Here is a 15,617-nt window from a genome sequence, read left to right on the forward strand (position 1 = left end):
TTTCCAGTATGTAGGATTCACACATGATCTTCTGGGGTTCTCCAAACAGCTTGCAACTCTTCCCCAGGTCTGCCCTCTGTAGAACTCTAAGCACAGGTTTACTCCACTGTACTGCTGTTGCTGTTCATGATGGTTATGCCATGTTACTGGCATCTTCAATACACTGGGTTCTTCCTTGGCAACTAGGCTTCAAATAGCCTTTAATAGGCTCTCATCCTGTTGTCAAGCCTCAACTTCTTTGTGTGTCCTGGGCTGTCAACTGCAACTGAGGCTGCACCTCCACTAATGGCCTTCCATGGCATTTTATAGTGCCATTCCTTGGCTGCTCTTCATGAACCCTTCATGCCTTCAAAACCAGTACCACCTGTATGACTCTTATACATTGCCAAGTATAGCTGCAGCAGGAGGCATATCCTTGGCTATCTCCAGAACACAGCTTCTATGTGCTCTCAGAACACATTTCCCAGAAGATTTCATCTCAGTGATGATGGTCTGTTCTTAATCTCCATTAATTTCTTAGGTCTAAGTAACCAACATCAATTATCCAAGTAGTCCCTTCCATTTTTGACTTTATAGCAAGACACATGTCCCTGTTCTGCACACATTCTGCAGTTCTCCTGCTTTCTTAAGCTGGAACATGGAACCTTGTTCTACTACATTATCAACAGCTTTCTATTTTCCAACTACTTCACGGTGTAAGTTTGGCTGTCCTGTATCTTGCTTTGTAGATTGATCTTAAACTCAGAAATCTGCATGTCTTTGTCTACGGAATGCTGGATGGCATCAAAGGCTTGTACCACCATGCCAGAATTTAACCTTTTCTCTACTTGGAACTTGGTCCATACTGGACTGGTCTTGAACTCAGAGATCTGCTTGCCTCTGTCTGCTGGGATTAAAGTTGTGTACCACCATGTTTCAACCTAAATTTATCTGGGTGGCATCTTGTCCCACTCCCTTAATCTGATATCTCTGTGAACATAGAAATCAATTCAATTTCACTTCCTGGTGCTCTGTTCCTTTATTACTGGAACCAAATAGTTTATACTCTTTCTTTCTTTTCATTAAAACACTCTTCGTAAGAGTAAACTTTAGTAACCATACCACAGAATTTATACCAGGCTGTTTTGAGACTTCCTTTGTCAATGCAATTAATTTATGTCTCTTCATCTTAGCCTCAGGCAGACTTTTTGACAATGGCAAAAAGCAGTCATGTTCTGCACCAAAATATCAGCAAATAGTCTTTTGGCCACATGCTAACATTCTTCTCTATTGAAACATCTTAGGCCAGCAGACCTACACATTTCAAGGCACCCTCAGAACATTCCATATTTCTATTAGGATGGTTCATTAAGCTCCACTTAAAGCATTCCATGGGTTCCCAAAACCAAAGTCTCAGAACCCACATTCTTCAGAACAAAAGCATGGTCAGGTCAAGGACAGCAATATATCAGCCCCTGGTACTAATTTCTGTCTTAGTTTGGGTTTTGCTGTTGTGAACAAGTACCATGACCAATGCAACTCTTATAAAGGACAACATTTAATTGGGGCTGGCTTATAGTTTCAGAGTTCAGTCCACTATTATCAAGGCAGGAGCATGGCAGCTTCCAGGAGGCACTGAGAGTTCTGCATCTGGATCTGAATGCAAATAGAATACTAGCTTCAGGTTGCTAGTACAAGGGTCTTAAAGCCAGAGTCCACAGTGAAACATTTCCTCCAAAAAGGCCACAGCTACTGCAGTAAGACCACACCTACTCCAACAAGGCCACACCATCTAATAGTGCTACTCACTAGGCCAAGCATATTCAAACCATCACAGCCACCTACTACAAAGTCATTTCTATATCATATCTTATCACTATAAGATCTATCATCCAAGGAGTACCATTATCACTCCTTAGAAATAACGTGTTAAAAATAAGGTAATATAGGAAGCAGAGCACCCTGGGGGAGAATTATGAAATTTCGCTAAACCTCCACGGTCATTAGCTTTAAGACTTACCATGATTTTATAAATTAAAAATCCAAGCATTTCTAAATAATCAGAAATGTCTATTCTATTACTTCATATTTCAATTTTAATCTTTTTAAACAAATTCACTCTGGAAGATTTTACACACAAATATTAATTATGTCGTTGCTGCCATAGTTCAACATCTCCCTTTATAAGACTGATGTTTATGTTTGTAATATTTTTAAGGTATTTTAAACAATAAACAAATTTCTGTTTTTCTACCAATCAACTTCTGTTAATTCCTATAGAGTTAACTATATAATTAATCCACTTACTAATGTATGTGATATTAATTATGTCGCAATAACTAGCAGCGAGCATGTTCACATGAGTAAGAAATGAAGATAGTATTACTGATTAGCAAATCCTAGGTTTAAAATTGTGTTGATTGTAATGTAAATTTCAATCTGAGTTTATAAATTGTGGAAAAAAACACTTCTTTGAATTAATGCAATAAACCAATTTTCTGATTTTTATCTCCTGACCCTCCATATCAGAAGCATTTATCATTTATTTCTTATCCATTCCTTCCTGAAAGGATTGAAAGAAAATGTTAAAAGGCTCAGAAACATGCAATCCCTTCAGCAACATGAGCTTTTTTCCTTTGAACAGCATTAAAATGTATTTAAATGCCTAACATTTGCCAAGACTATAATGGATTCTTAGTTCTCAGACATTTTTTTTTCTGACAAGACACATATATTATGCCATGTCTTTTCTAAACTAATGTTTGAATTCTAAAACCTACAGGAAAGGGTCATTTAAAAAAATCTGACAGTGCATTTCCACAATGTTGTGTTCCTGAATATTTTCATTTTATCACAAGCAATTTTCCTCTCCAATTTCTGTATTGAAACTAATTCAATTTTGCTCCTCTGAGCATGTCTGGCAGTCACCCATCTTTCAGCTAAGGCTTTGCCTTACTTAGAAAACGTTAAAACACCTTCTGTTATTTACTATACTATTATCACTATAATAATATAAGAATTATCATATGTCCTATATAATGAGAGATTCACGCTCTTTCCAGGATTGTATTTGGCTATCTCACTGAAATGTGTGCCTTTGACAGTATTCCTAACACATGTAGTCCAAACACATGCAGCATTTGTTCACTTGGAAATAAAATATGCCTAAATTCATATGTTAAGAGGATGCAAGTAAATTAGATTAAGGATGAAATATGAGTATATTATACTTGGTTTGACTATTAATAAATTATCATTTATATAGGTTCTTTTTTCCTTATAAGCTTCATTATTACATGTCAGATAAATGTAAATGTCTATAATAATTATATAAAATATCTATTAGTAGAATTCAAGAAAAGTATATTTGCAAACAGTTTTGAGCATTGTATTTATGCTAACATCCAATGCTTTATATATTACACTAAAATATAAATTGTATATTAATCTAGACACTAGTTGAATATTAATTCTTAGAGAAATTTGAAATGGTTTTTACATTGCTGGTAAGAAGATCAGGAAACTTTAGTCTGAAAAGGAAAAAGTGAAAATATGTGTATGTAGGCAGAATATATCTATACATATATATAACATCCAGACAATTTCTCATTGTTTCCTTGGCTTTATGATGTCAACTGTTTTGAGCAGAACTGGTGACATTTTTATAGAATTTCTTCCAATTAAAATTTGATGCATATTTTTCTCACGATCAGACCGTGGTTATGGATTTTGGGTAGAAGCCCATAAAAGCAATAGAGTACTGTTTTTATATCATCCTCAAGGCTATACACTATGAACATAATTTCTTCATATTGACACAACATCTGGAATATTTTCTTGTTGAAATATAGACATACTGCACCGCCTAATAAGTAATGAGTCTTTGATATAAAATTTTATATTAATTTTTCTAGATGTTGTCTGTGCCTTATATTTGTTGTGGATACTGTTATAAAAGACATCTGATACTTTGTGCTGCTTGAAAAGGTGATGTATGCCCATATTACCAGTATTTAGGGGACCATTATAGAAGAATAATAAAAAGAACAATGGCTACATTGCCATGTGCTTTAACAACAACAAAAACAAAAACTAGAACAACAATTGATTTTAGCATAGTCATCATGTTTCAAAGTTTTGTTTTATTCCTCAATGACTTTGGGCTTTTCTATGTGAATTTGTCATGCTGTGCAATGGAGGAGGGGCATTCTATAATTTTTCCAGTTACCTTTTGTATCATGGGCTAGATTTTTGAAATTTTCTTCCAATGATGAGCACATTTCCCTCTGATGCTTACTTGTTTCTTTGACTATATTATATCACCTTTTTGGTAACAGATTGACACTGTAGTGGTGTTAGAATAAATGAAAAGTCTTTTTCTCAAAATGCAGTAAGATGTGAGGTTGTGTGAAGGTAGTTTTACGCTGGACAACATCATAAGAAAAAAATGTGCTCAGTCCCAGTGTGGTGGCACACACCTTTAATCCCAGCACTTGGGAGGCAGGGGCAGGCTAATTTCTGAGTTCAAGGCCAGCCTGGTCTACAGAGTTCCAAGACAGCCAAGGCTACACAGAGAAACCTTGTCTCGAAAACAAAACAAAACAAAAAAGACAAACACCACCCCCCCAAAAAAAAAGCCAAAACCAAAACCAAAACCAAAACCAAAACCAAAACCAAAACACAAAACAAAACAAAACAAAACAAAACAAAACAAAACAAAACAAAGAAAATGTGCTCAATGTTGAGATTAAGCACGGCTGTAATAAATTCATAAAAAAGTCTCTGGCATGAACTCCAAACTGCATGTCATCTAAGGTGATCTCTATGCCTCTGTCTCTATATGCTATTGAAGTTGGCAGGAGTGTGGTGTGGGCCAGGAGTAGAATTTTGAAGAAGGTAATATTAGATAATTCTGTTCACTACACATCAGTTTTCTTCTCTTCCCCAGAAAGAACTATCGTTTTACCTTTCTCAATTGCTGTAAAATCAGGGTCAGATTCTTGGCAGAATTTACCAAAATACATCATTGCTACACTGACCTGGTATAACTCATTATATTTCCCAGGTTAGCTCCTGAAGTCTTTGTAGTAGTTGACTATGGCTTCTGCTCGATTAGACAGAATGTTCCTGTTTCTTGCGATTTGAGAATTTAGATGTAAATTGTATTATTTCATGGGTATAAGAAAATGTTTTTGTAACTTTATGGTTTACTCTTGTAATGTTGTAGTAATTATTTCCAGAATATTTACAGGAAAAGACTAAAACAAGAACTCTTAATTGTTGTTTAGTAATATAGCAAAGTAATCAAAAAAGATTACAATGAAACCAAAGTCATTCATAGTATTATCCATGAAAAATGTCTTCAGTTGGATATGGGGAGTTTGCTCTGTGGTTAAATCACTTTCTGCCTAACCATAAGTCCTGGGGGTTTGGGAGCTGACTTATAAGCTTAGTGGTTAGAAGGCAAAGCCATCAGATCCTCTGAGCAATATCAGTTAGCAAGGCTAGCTCAATAGGCCTCTGTGGATCCAATTGTGCACATCTCTTCATCATGCATATCTCCCAACATATATGCAAGCCACACAAATATATGCATGTGAGAGGAAAAGTGTGAGTTCAGCTCTACTAAAATAATATCACATGAAAACGAAAGAGATCCCAAAAGTAAACAAAAGAGTGCTAATGCTTGTGATATCCTTGTTTATGTCTTTTCATTTCTTGTTTTTGAGATTTTTATAAATAATATGCACTAAATAAAATCAAAAGGCAATGCACACTGGAAGATTGAGTGTAATAGTTCTGAGCACAACTAGAGAGTTTAACTATTTGTCAATAAAGTGAGAGAAAGCTATTATCTATCACATATTGAACACATACTCCCTGATTTCATGAATCTGAAGGTGATAGCCAGTGTGAGAAAGTTTCCCAGTGCAGTGCAAAGAAATGTCCTTAGCTCTCAGTGGTTTATCCATCATGTCTGCAGCATCTCACATGTACACTGCATGCTGGTTTCACTCAGTTGTTGGCTTTCTTAATGTCAAGGTAGCATGATGTCATAGGACCTAAGATGGTATTATTGAAATAGGTACAATGAGAGTAACTACATAGCTATCTTTGCTGTTTATCTTGTTAACATTTGCTCTCTTATTCTCATTTTCTATTTTTTTCGGAATTTTCTTTTTTGTGAGGTATAAGCTAATAGGCAATTTTCACGGCTTAAAGTTTCTCTCTCTTCTCTCTCATTTTCTGCTCTTTTTCTCTCTCACTCATTCACTTACAGTTTGAAGCTGCACACATTCTGCATTCTCCTGTGCATTCTGCTTTTCTCCTGTGTATTTTCTTGAACTCTCACACTCATACACACCTTTGTGCATTCCCCTTTCACTCTCTCCCACACACTTTTCTTCACATACACCTTACACACACCTCACACATGCACTCTCCTTTCACTCACACACACACTCTCCATAACACCTCACATTCTCTCTTCACTCACTCTTCACATGCTCTTCTCATGCCTTTCTTGACCTTTTCTTTCCTCAGTCTTTAATTGAAACCCCAAAGCAGGTTAAAAGCAAGAGAGATAGACATTATATAATCATTGCCAAAACAAATTCAAAAGAATAACCACATCCCACAAAGAATTAAGAATTACAGTTGTTCCCCAAAGTTTCAAGCGTTCCCTATTCCCAGGCCTGTAGCCAAAATAATAATAATTGCAAACTTTCAAACTTCCACTTCTTGACATAAATGTAAAAGGACACAGTGCATGTATGCACTAGGACTTTCATTTTTGAATATTCATAAATATTGACCATACTGACAGGAGTCCACAATAATTATGGAAATTTATGACTATAGTCTCTTCTTTATAGGGATATATTTTGATTTACTATGTATTCATACATCAAAAAGAGAGATGCTGTACATGTGCTTTAATACCCAAACCAAATGTCATCCCCTGAATTTCCCTCAGCAGGCCATTGGACAGAGCTCTAGAGTTTTACAATGATTCACCCCATTTACTTGTATCTGATCCTTTCATCTCTCTAAGATCTTGTACAAATTAACATTTTCACTACCATGTTCTTTCCTTTCCAGTTGAAACATGATATTTTTTCTGATATTTCACAATCATATTCTGTCTTTCCATTTCCTGTAACCTCCTATTATAATCAGGTATACTTGACTTTTTTCTTTATCTACATTCTTTACAAGTGGAATCACACTGTAATATCACTTGGAATCTTCTTAAAATCCACACAAAACATTGTGTTAATTATTGGTACTTTCATCGTTTTATATATATATATATATATATATAAATCAGGTTCACTGAGCATATAAACCCTAATCCCTATTCATTGAAGCACTTTTATTTTTGGTTATAAAGGGCATCAGATTATGAGTGAATCAGGGTCTGAAGGAAAAGTGACATAATTGAAGGGAGTTTTGAAAGACTATGTAGACGCTGGTTACTTCACAACACAACTTGAAGAAAATTCTGAATGCATAGTGGAGCATATTTCAACTAAAAGATGAGAGAGGGTACTTACTTCAGTAAAAAACTGAGTGATAATAAGAGAGAGGAGGAGGTAGTATGAGGCTTAGCTAAAACAAAGTATTATTTAAAAAAAACTTGTGGAAAAAGTTACTAGATAGCTAGCAAATTTCAAAACACAACTTAATACAATCAGGGATGATAGATGAATAGGATAGAGCAATGCATTAGATACTTGCCTATGAGTTACAAGGCCCAAAGATCACCAAAACTATAGGCTATTGTCATTTACCTGATTTACCCATCATAATAATATTGTGTTAAACACTAAAATGTAATACTCTTGGCTGCAGACATCATTCAAATCATCTATGTCAAAGCAAGAAGAAATTTACTCCCTGCTGATGACATTTCATCATACTAGAAGGAAGAGTTGTTGACTACTCAGGAAAAAAATTGATATCAATCTCTTTACTCAGGACTGATCTGTAGAAGAATTTGAATACAGAAACTTGGCTGCTAAGAAAAGGAATTACATCCAAATACCTTCCAGGTCTGCACAATCCTATCTGAATGCAGATATATCCTGGATTATAATATGACCTGGTTGGAATAGTCAAATCCTTAGTACACAACTTTAATTTCTAACAATGAAGGTAAGGTTTATTTACAGAAATAAGTAGCCATGTTTGAATGTGACACATAACTGAGAGGCAGACAAAGTGCAGAATTGGAGAAATACTTGACAGAACAAGTCAGAGCAGGGAGTGAGACAGAGACATAGAAAGACAGAGACAGAAAGAGACATTTAGAGGGCAGAGACAGAGAGAGGGGGGAGGAGAGGGAGAGGTTGTGTGTGTGTGTGTGTGTGTGTGTGTGTGTGTGTGTGTGTGAATGGCAATTTTACAGAGAGAGGTTGCAGGAAGAACAAGCTAGACACAAGTGAAGACAGAACAAGCCAGAGAATGAGAAAGAGCTAGAAGATTAGAATGCATTGCCAAAGTTAGTATGAGGTCAAACAGCAATTCAGTCAGAAGTTTAGAGAAGCCTAATTGAACCAGTCCATTTGGAAGATTACATGGTACGGAGGTTAGTAGATTCCAGGTCTAGGCCTAGGTATAGTTAGAACAGACAAAGAAATACTCTATATCTAACCCAAACCATGCATTTGCACAGTTTGGGTACTCTCAACTAAACCTATCATTTGAGTAAATAAAAATGACATGTACACTGGTCACTACATGCTGAAATATGTTGCCCTAGGAAAGAAGTGTCCACTAGTCTAATCATGACACATTGGTTGTGGGGAACTATTTTCTCATTGTATTTGAAGCCTTCTCCACAGGCGACTGGGGGATATGCCTGTTACTGTAAATCTGGTTAAAAGCCAAAGACTGGAGAAGCTATATGACTTAGGCTAGAACATGTTATTGTTAGTTTGGTAAATGGTCATGCTATCAAATTACTTCTAAATTTTATGGTTCTACCTATACACTTGTGTATCTCTCAACACTTGTCAGAGAGTTCTCTCTTTGCAATGAGAAACATTAAATTTGGAAAGATTTATAACTCAGCAAAGTGCCAAGAATAAGATGTAGAACATTTGGCTCTGACTGGGACATAGAGTTTTGCTCCCTTACAACCAAGGCGCAGGGATCATCTCAAAAAGAAAGGATGAGAATGGCTAGAAGAGAATGGCTAGAAGTCTTATGAAATGTGGCCTGCTACACATGACATGGCTATTTCATATGGTAAGGCTATTACACAGAACATGGCTATTGCATATGAGATCTCACAGAGATATAGTTATCTGTACAAAATTTTCATAAAATCAATAATCCAAGTTCTGGCATACATGGGCTAGATGATATTAAATTGCTACCTCATACTATGGAGCTAAAGGTGATGAATATTTGCTAGGGTCAGGGAGCATTATTGTTTATAAAGAATGTGCTTTCCCATGCTCAATTGAATAGTCCACCCTCATGCACATATGGGCACTACTAACTAGTTTTAATAGGTTATTTAAATTATAGGAAGAAAGCATTTGGAAGTAAGCATAGAAAGTTGAAGGGGGAAAAAAAGGTGAGTACATATGATCACTTTCCATTGTATATTCAACTACCAAAAATACAGAATATTTATAAAATCCGATATGAATATTTTCAAAGAACTACATTTAAAACATACAGTTTTTTGTGATATTCATAGTTGCTAATATATTCTCATAACCCCATCACTCCGGAACCTGAAATTGACATATCTTAAGTTCAAGGGAAGCTGTAGATACAATAGAAATCTTTGTTTTCAAGAATAAAAATAAGAAGGACTTGGGGAATATAAGGAAGGATAGAAGAGCAGAGGGGAAGAGATGAGGAAAGAAAGGAGAGAGGGAGAAAGGGAGAGTGGGAGAGAGGGAGAGAGGAAGGGATAGAGAGGTTCCTTAAAGCCAAAACACTCACAAGAGCATGCATTTTAATATTTGGTATAAAATATTGAAAGCATCATTGCTGGGAGAGATGGAGGCAAATATGTTAAATTGCTTTAAACTGACAAATGATTGGCCAAATTACAAGTGTTATTTTATATTCTCAGAAACAATTAATGATATTCTGTGGGAGGGGCTTTGTACTATCTATTACTTGATATTATCAGTTTTATAGTGGCAATTATATAGGTGCTTAATAAACAATGTTAAACCAACAATATCACCATTTGTCTTATTGCTAATAACACGAATTCTTTAGAACATGATCATCTTCTATTTATATATGTTTTGATGTGTGTTAAAATTATTTGATCACAGTAGGATTTTTTAAACAATTAGTTAGTTGTATACTTGTCATTGCTCATCTAGATTTCCATGAGAATATAAAAAGGGTATTAAGTCTAAAAATAGCATAAAATGTATTTTCTCTCTTGGATACTTAGATTTTACCTTCATAACAGTATCTTATGAAAAAGTTCTTAATAATGAAAATGTCATTGTTTTTCAATTGTGTTTCATGTTAATGGCTATATATAGCATGTCTAGGGCTAAGATCAGAATGATTAAAAATCCCCTCCCTTTCTTTTACAAAATATTTGAAAATTTGTTTTATATTGTATGGTCCATATACATGTTTTGGGAATTTGTTTTGGATAAAATACAACTTAGATTTCTTTTAGTAGAGTCTAAACCATGAACATTTGGAGAATGTCAGGCAAAATTTGCACAGCTCTGTCAGGAACCCACAGTAATTGCAACCCTGCCACTCCCCATGGATACTTTATGTCATATTGTTTGCAATTATGGGCTTGTGAGCCAAATCCTCTGGACAAAGGTCACTTTTGAACAGTGTTATCCTTTCTTCAAGGAAGGTTTAAGTACAATTCTTTGTTAGCAGGTACAAACTCAGTACAGAATTTTGGGAGACAGTGATTAGTTATATCCAAACTGAAGAGATAATCAGTTGCTCATGGTCCAATGTTTATGTCTCCCAAAATTCTGGGCCAATCCATCTCTCCAGATCCCAGCAAAATTATCTTTCAAAAACTACTTTCTTACCTATTTCTTTACACATTATTTTCCGGGTTATAATTTAATGATTTCTATTCAATCACAGGAGAAAGTTAGACCAATATTTAAAAGCTAAGATCATTTCTGAATTTTACTGTCTTTTAAAGATGTTAAAAGGAATTTGATAAACCAATAGAAATTATGTTTGCTTCATCTGATAGTATTTTACATTTTCTAAGCTTACCTATGGAATGATGACTATGGAATAATTCTTCCAAAAGCCATTGTTATAGTGAAAGACTGATTCAAGGACTTACTGAATTTAATGTGGCATTTTTCTTTACCAACCTTACTGGCGTTATTTTTGCATTTGTAACTTTGATCATCCAAGATGGGGTTATGAGTCATGTAGAACAAAACAGAATAATTCTTCCAAATAAAGAATTTGATTTTACTTATAATTTGAATGACACTAATATAATAAATGCATTTGTTTATCTGCTTCAAGAAGAATAAAACAGCAAGTCAGGTGTGAAAGATGGCAAACCAATTCTTTTCACAGAAACTAAAAATATATTCAAATAATTACCAATATCTATAGCAAAATGATCATCTATTTTGCTGATTATTTGGATACAAATTCAAAATTACCTCTTGTATGCAACTTTTTGATTGTTTTTATTGAATGTCTCAACTTGTAAAGAATTAACTTAAATATGCATAATATATAAAAATTCAAATTAAGATTAATTTAACATTCATTTCTACCTTTAAATATTTAAAATACAGATTAGTTGAAATTATATTTTATTGTATTAGCTGTTGTTATAGTTTCTGGCTTCTTTTGCAAGTAACTGAATAGAATCAACCATATCCATTTTATCCAGAATGCTCACTATTCAGAGACAATGTTAGAAACTAAGCTTGTTAGACATGTCATGGTATATATTGAACCTTACAGAATCTTAAATCTTAAGGATTAAATCTTATCAAATAAAAATTACTGCTAACTATTCACCCTACATAGGTAGCAGATTCTCTCAGAATCAAATAGAGTAAAAATTATAGACATGAATTGCATTCTACTTCTAATTGAGCAATTTCCTTTGAACATATTTGTGCTACAATCCCTCACTCACCTATCTTCCAGCAAAGCTTTTTTGGTATTTATCTTTCATCTGCATGTCAACAAATTCCTGATGCAAGCACCTCATTAAATTCTGACAATACTTTGCACTTGGTTAGGAATCCTATTTATTTCCTGGAAGACAGGTAGGAAATTGGCTGTCCTCTTGGTGAAGGCTTCAACTTTCAATGTACTTACTATCTGTGACAATGAGTGCTCTTCAGTGTAGTTACTGTAACCGTGTAGTTACTATGTTTTGACAAACAGTACCCTTCAGTGGCTCCTTTCCCTTTTTTTTGCTCCCACATGAATATTATCCATCAAGTATTCTCCAAATCTTTATAACTACTTATTCTATCTACAGGGTAGGAGTATAGTTTTAAGTAAACAAAATATTCTCCCTACATTCATTTAACATATATGATTTTAACAACTATATAATTTTTTGTTCTTTTACTAGATTCAGTCACCTAACTTATGCTCTTTTAAGCTTTCAGAGCAATCTCACTAGGGGTGGATTCATGTGTTCTTTTTTTGTCAGATGACAATGATTTTCTTTTTAGTATTTTAACTCTGCATATTAATCATCCATTACACAGCCTAGGAAAGCCAGAAATGAGATTTTATTGAAGACATATAATGTAGATGAATGGTGATCATTTTAAAGTTGTTCTCAGGACCCAACTGCAAACATGGCACGAGGCTATAGGAGATCATTAGGAAGATTCTTATGAATTCAGAGTAGCTTTGTAGGTTCTTAGCTTGAAGGTATAATTTCATAGGAAAGCATTTCAAACTTCGTGTATAAGCTTACACTTTTGTGTATAATAGTTTTTAATTTCATTTGATGTTTTAGAATGCAGGTAAAGATTGGAAATAATAAACCCCATGACTCCACATCAAAAATTAATAAGCATCAGATTTGTACATTTTAATATATTTTAAGTAACAAATATAGTGTGTAAAAGATGGTTTTGTTCTGATTTTTATACCATGATTCCAATATTCTTTATAATATTGTCAATTATAGAAATCATTGACCACAGTATTTCAAAGAATTTAGCTTCACTCTGTCCCTTAGTTAGAGTTCATGAAGGAACATGGAATCTAGTATGGTTTAGATAATCAAAGAACCTAAGCACAGAATCTAAAATTGATTAAAGTTTAGTTGAATATGTTGTGGAAATAAATAGGACTAAAAACCTCAACATGGCTTCTCAAAAGTCATAAAATAAGTCACAACATAAAATTAGATTGTCAGAGGAGACACAATTGCTTCTTAATATAACCCACAGACTACTTTCTTTTTCAAGCTATCCAAATTAGATATGCAGATAAATGTATTCAATTTAATCTATGACTCTATATCAAGATGATATTCACAGGAAACTCATTTGGTATGAGAATAAAATATATAAAATATAAAATATGTTTTATATTTACAGATAGTTCAGTCTACTTTGTTAAAAAGTAGATTTTTCAAGAACTTTTAGGTTCATAAATTATTGACAATATACGCAATCACCTCTTTCCATCTTTACCTGCTTCAATCTTGTATTCTCAAAGTGACCATCCTGATTTGTAGAAATTACTATTATCTTCCTCTTCATCTCATTTCCTGTCACCACCTTGGTAGATTACCATAAATACTCTACTTTATGCTTCCATAGTTTCTTATAGAATAACAATTGGTATCTGATTCCCCAAATGTCTGCATTTGAGGACATTGTGATAAACTACAACACCAACTCATTGCCAAAGTGCTACAGTTCTTTCTACCCATTTAACTTCAAGTTCTTTCTCTCTCTGTCTCTGTCTGTCTCTGTCTCTGTCTCTGTCTGTGTCTCTGTCTGTGTCTCTGTCTGTCTCTCTCTCTCTCTCTCTCTCTCTCTCTCTCTCTCTCTCTCTCTCTCTCTAGAACAAGCCAATAACACCCTCAAATAAAAGTCAAAACAAACACACAAACAAGCAAAAGTAAAATGGGTATGGCTCAAAATATACCAACAATGTTTTCCTGGTATTACTGAATGTTTGCATGTACAAGAATGCAAATAGATCAATATATCACCATGCACAAAACTCCAGCCCCAGTGGATAAAAGATTACAACATAAAACCAGATACACTGAAAGTAATAGAAGAGAAATCGGGGATTAGCCATGAAATTATTGGCAGAGGAGACACTTTCCTGAAGAGAATACCAATGGTGCAGGCATTAAGGTTGACAATTAATAGATAGGACTTCATGAAACTGAAAAGCTTCTGTAAGTCAAATGACACTGCCAATAGGACCAAATGTCAGTGTATAGAATGGGAAAATATCTTCACTCCCACATCTGACAGAGGGCTAATTTCCAAAATATATAAAGAACTCAAGAGACTAGACATAAACAAACCAGATTAAACAATTTTAAAATGGAGTAGATATATAAAGAGATATCTTAACAGAGAAATCTCAAATGACAGACAAACCCTTAAAGAAATGTTCAACAGCCTTATCTATCAGGGAAATGCATATCAATACTACTTGAGGTTCCACCTCATATTTGTCAGAATGGCTAAGGTCAAAAACTCAAGTGAAAGCTCATACTGGTGAAAATGTGGAGCAAGATACCTCTCCTGATGGTAGGAATTCAAAATTGTACAGCAACAGTGGAAATTAATATGGAAGTTTCTCAGAAAATTGGGAATAAATCTATCTTAAGACAAAGCTATCCCATTCCTTGGCATATATTCAAAGGATGCACCATCCTACCACAAGAACATTTGCTCAAGAGTATTATTTGTATTAGTCAGAAACTGGAAACAAACTAGGTTTCCTTCAACCAATGAATGGATAAAGACACAGGGTACATACCCACAAGGGGCTATTTATTACTCAGCTATTAAAATAACAACAATGGAAAATTTGTAGACAAATGGATGGAACTAGAAGATATCATACTGAGTGAGGTAACCCAGATCCAGAAGCTGAACATGGCATGCAATCACTTATAACTTGATGTTAGCTATAAAATAAAAGATAATCATACTACAACCAACAGACCCAGTGAGGCTAAGTAACAAGGAGATCTCATGGGGGTGGGGCACATGCACCTCCTTGCAAAGGGAAAAAAAGAATAAATATCACAGGTGTATTTAGGGTCCTTGGGAGTGGGAGCAGGAGAGATGAAGTGAAGGGAAGATGGAGTGAGAAAGTACTGGGAGAGCAACTTGAATTTTAGTGCATTTCAGGGCAAGATAGAAATCTAGTGAATGAAAACTCCCAGGGATCTATGAGGTTGAACTTTGATAAGACTCCTAGTAATGGAGATATGGAGCCTAGACCAGGCGTCTCCTGAAACAATGCAAGACTTCAAGTGGAAGGATCAGGATAACAACCCAGCCACAAATCTTTCAGCCTACAATTTGTCCTGCCTGAAAGAAACACTGTCATAAATGTGGCACAGAACTTGTGGACATGGTCAAACATTGCCTATCTTGAAACCCTTGCCACTATAAGAAAACCACCCC

Source organism: Mus caroli, chromosome 4 (assembly GCF_900094665.2).
Source record: "Mus caroli chromosome 4, CAROLI_EIJ_v1.1, whole genome shotgun sequence".
NCBI lineage: Eukaryota > Metazoa > Chordata > Mammalia > Rodentia > Muridae > Mus > Mus caroli.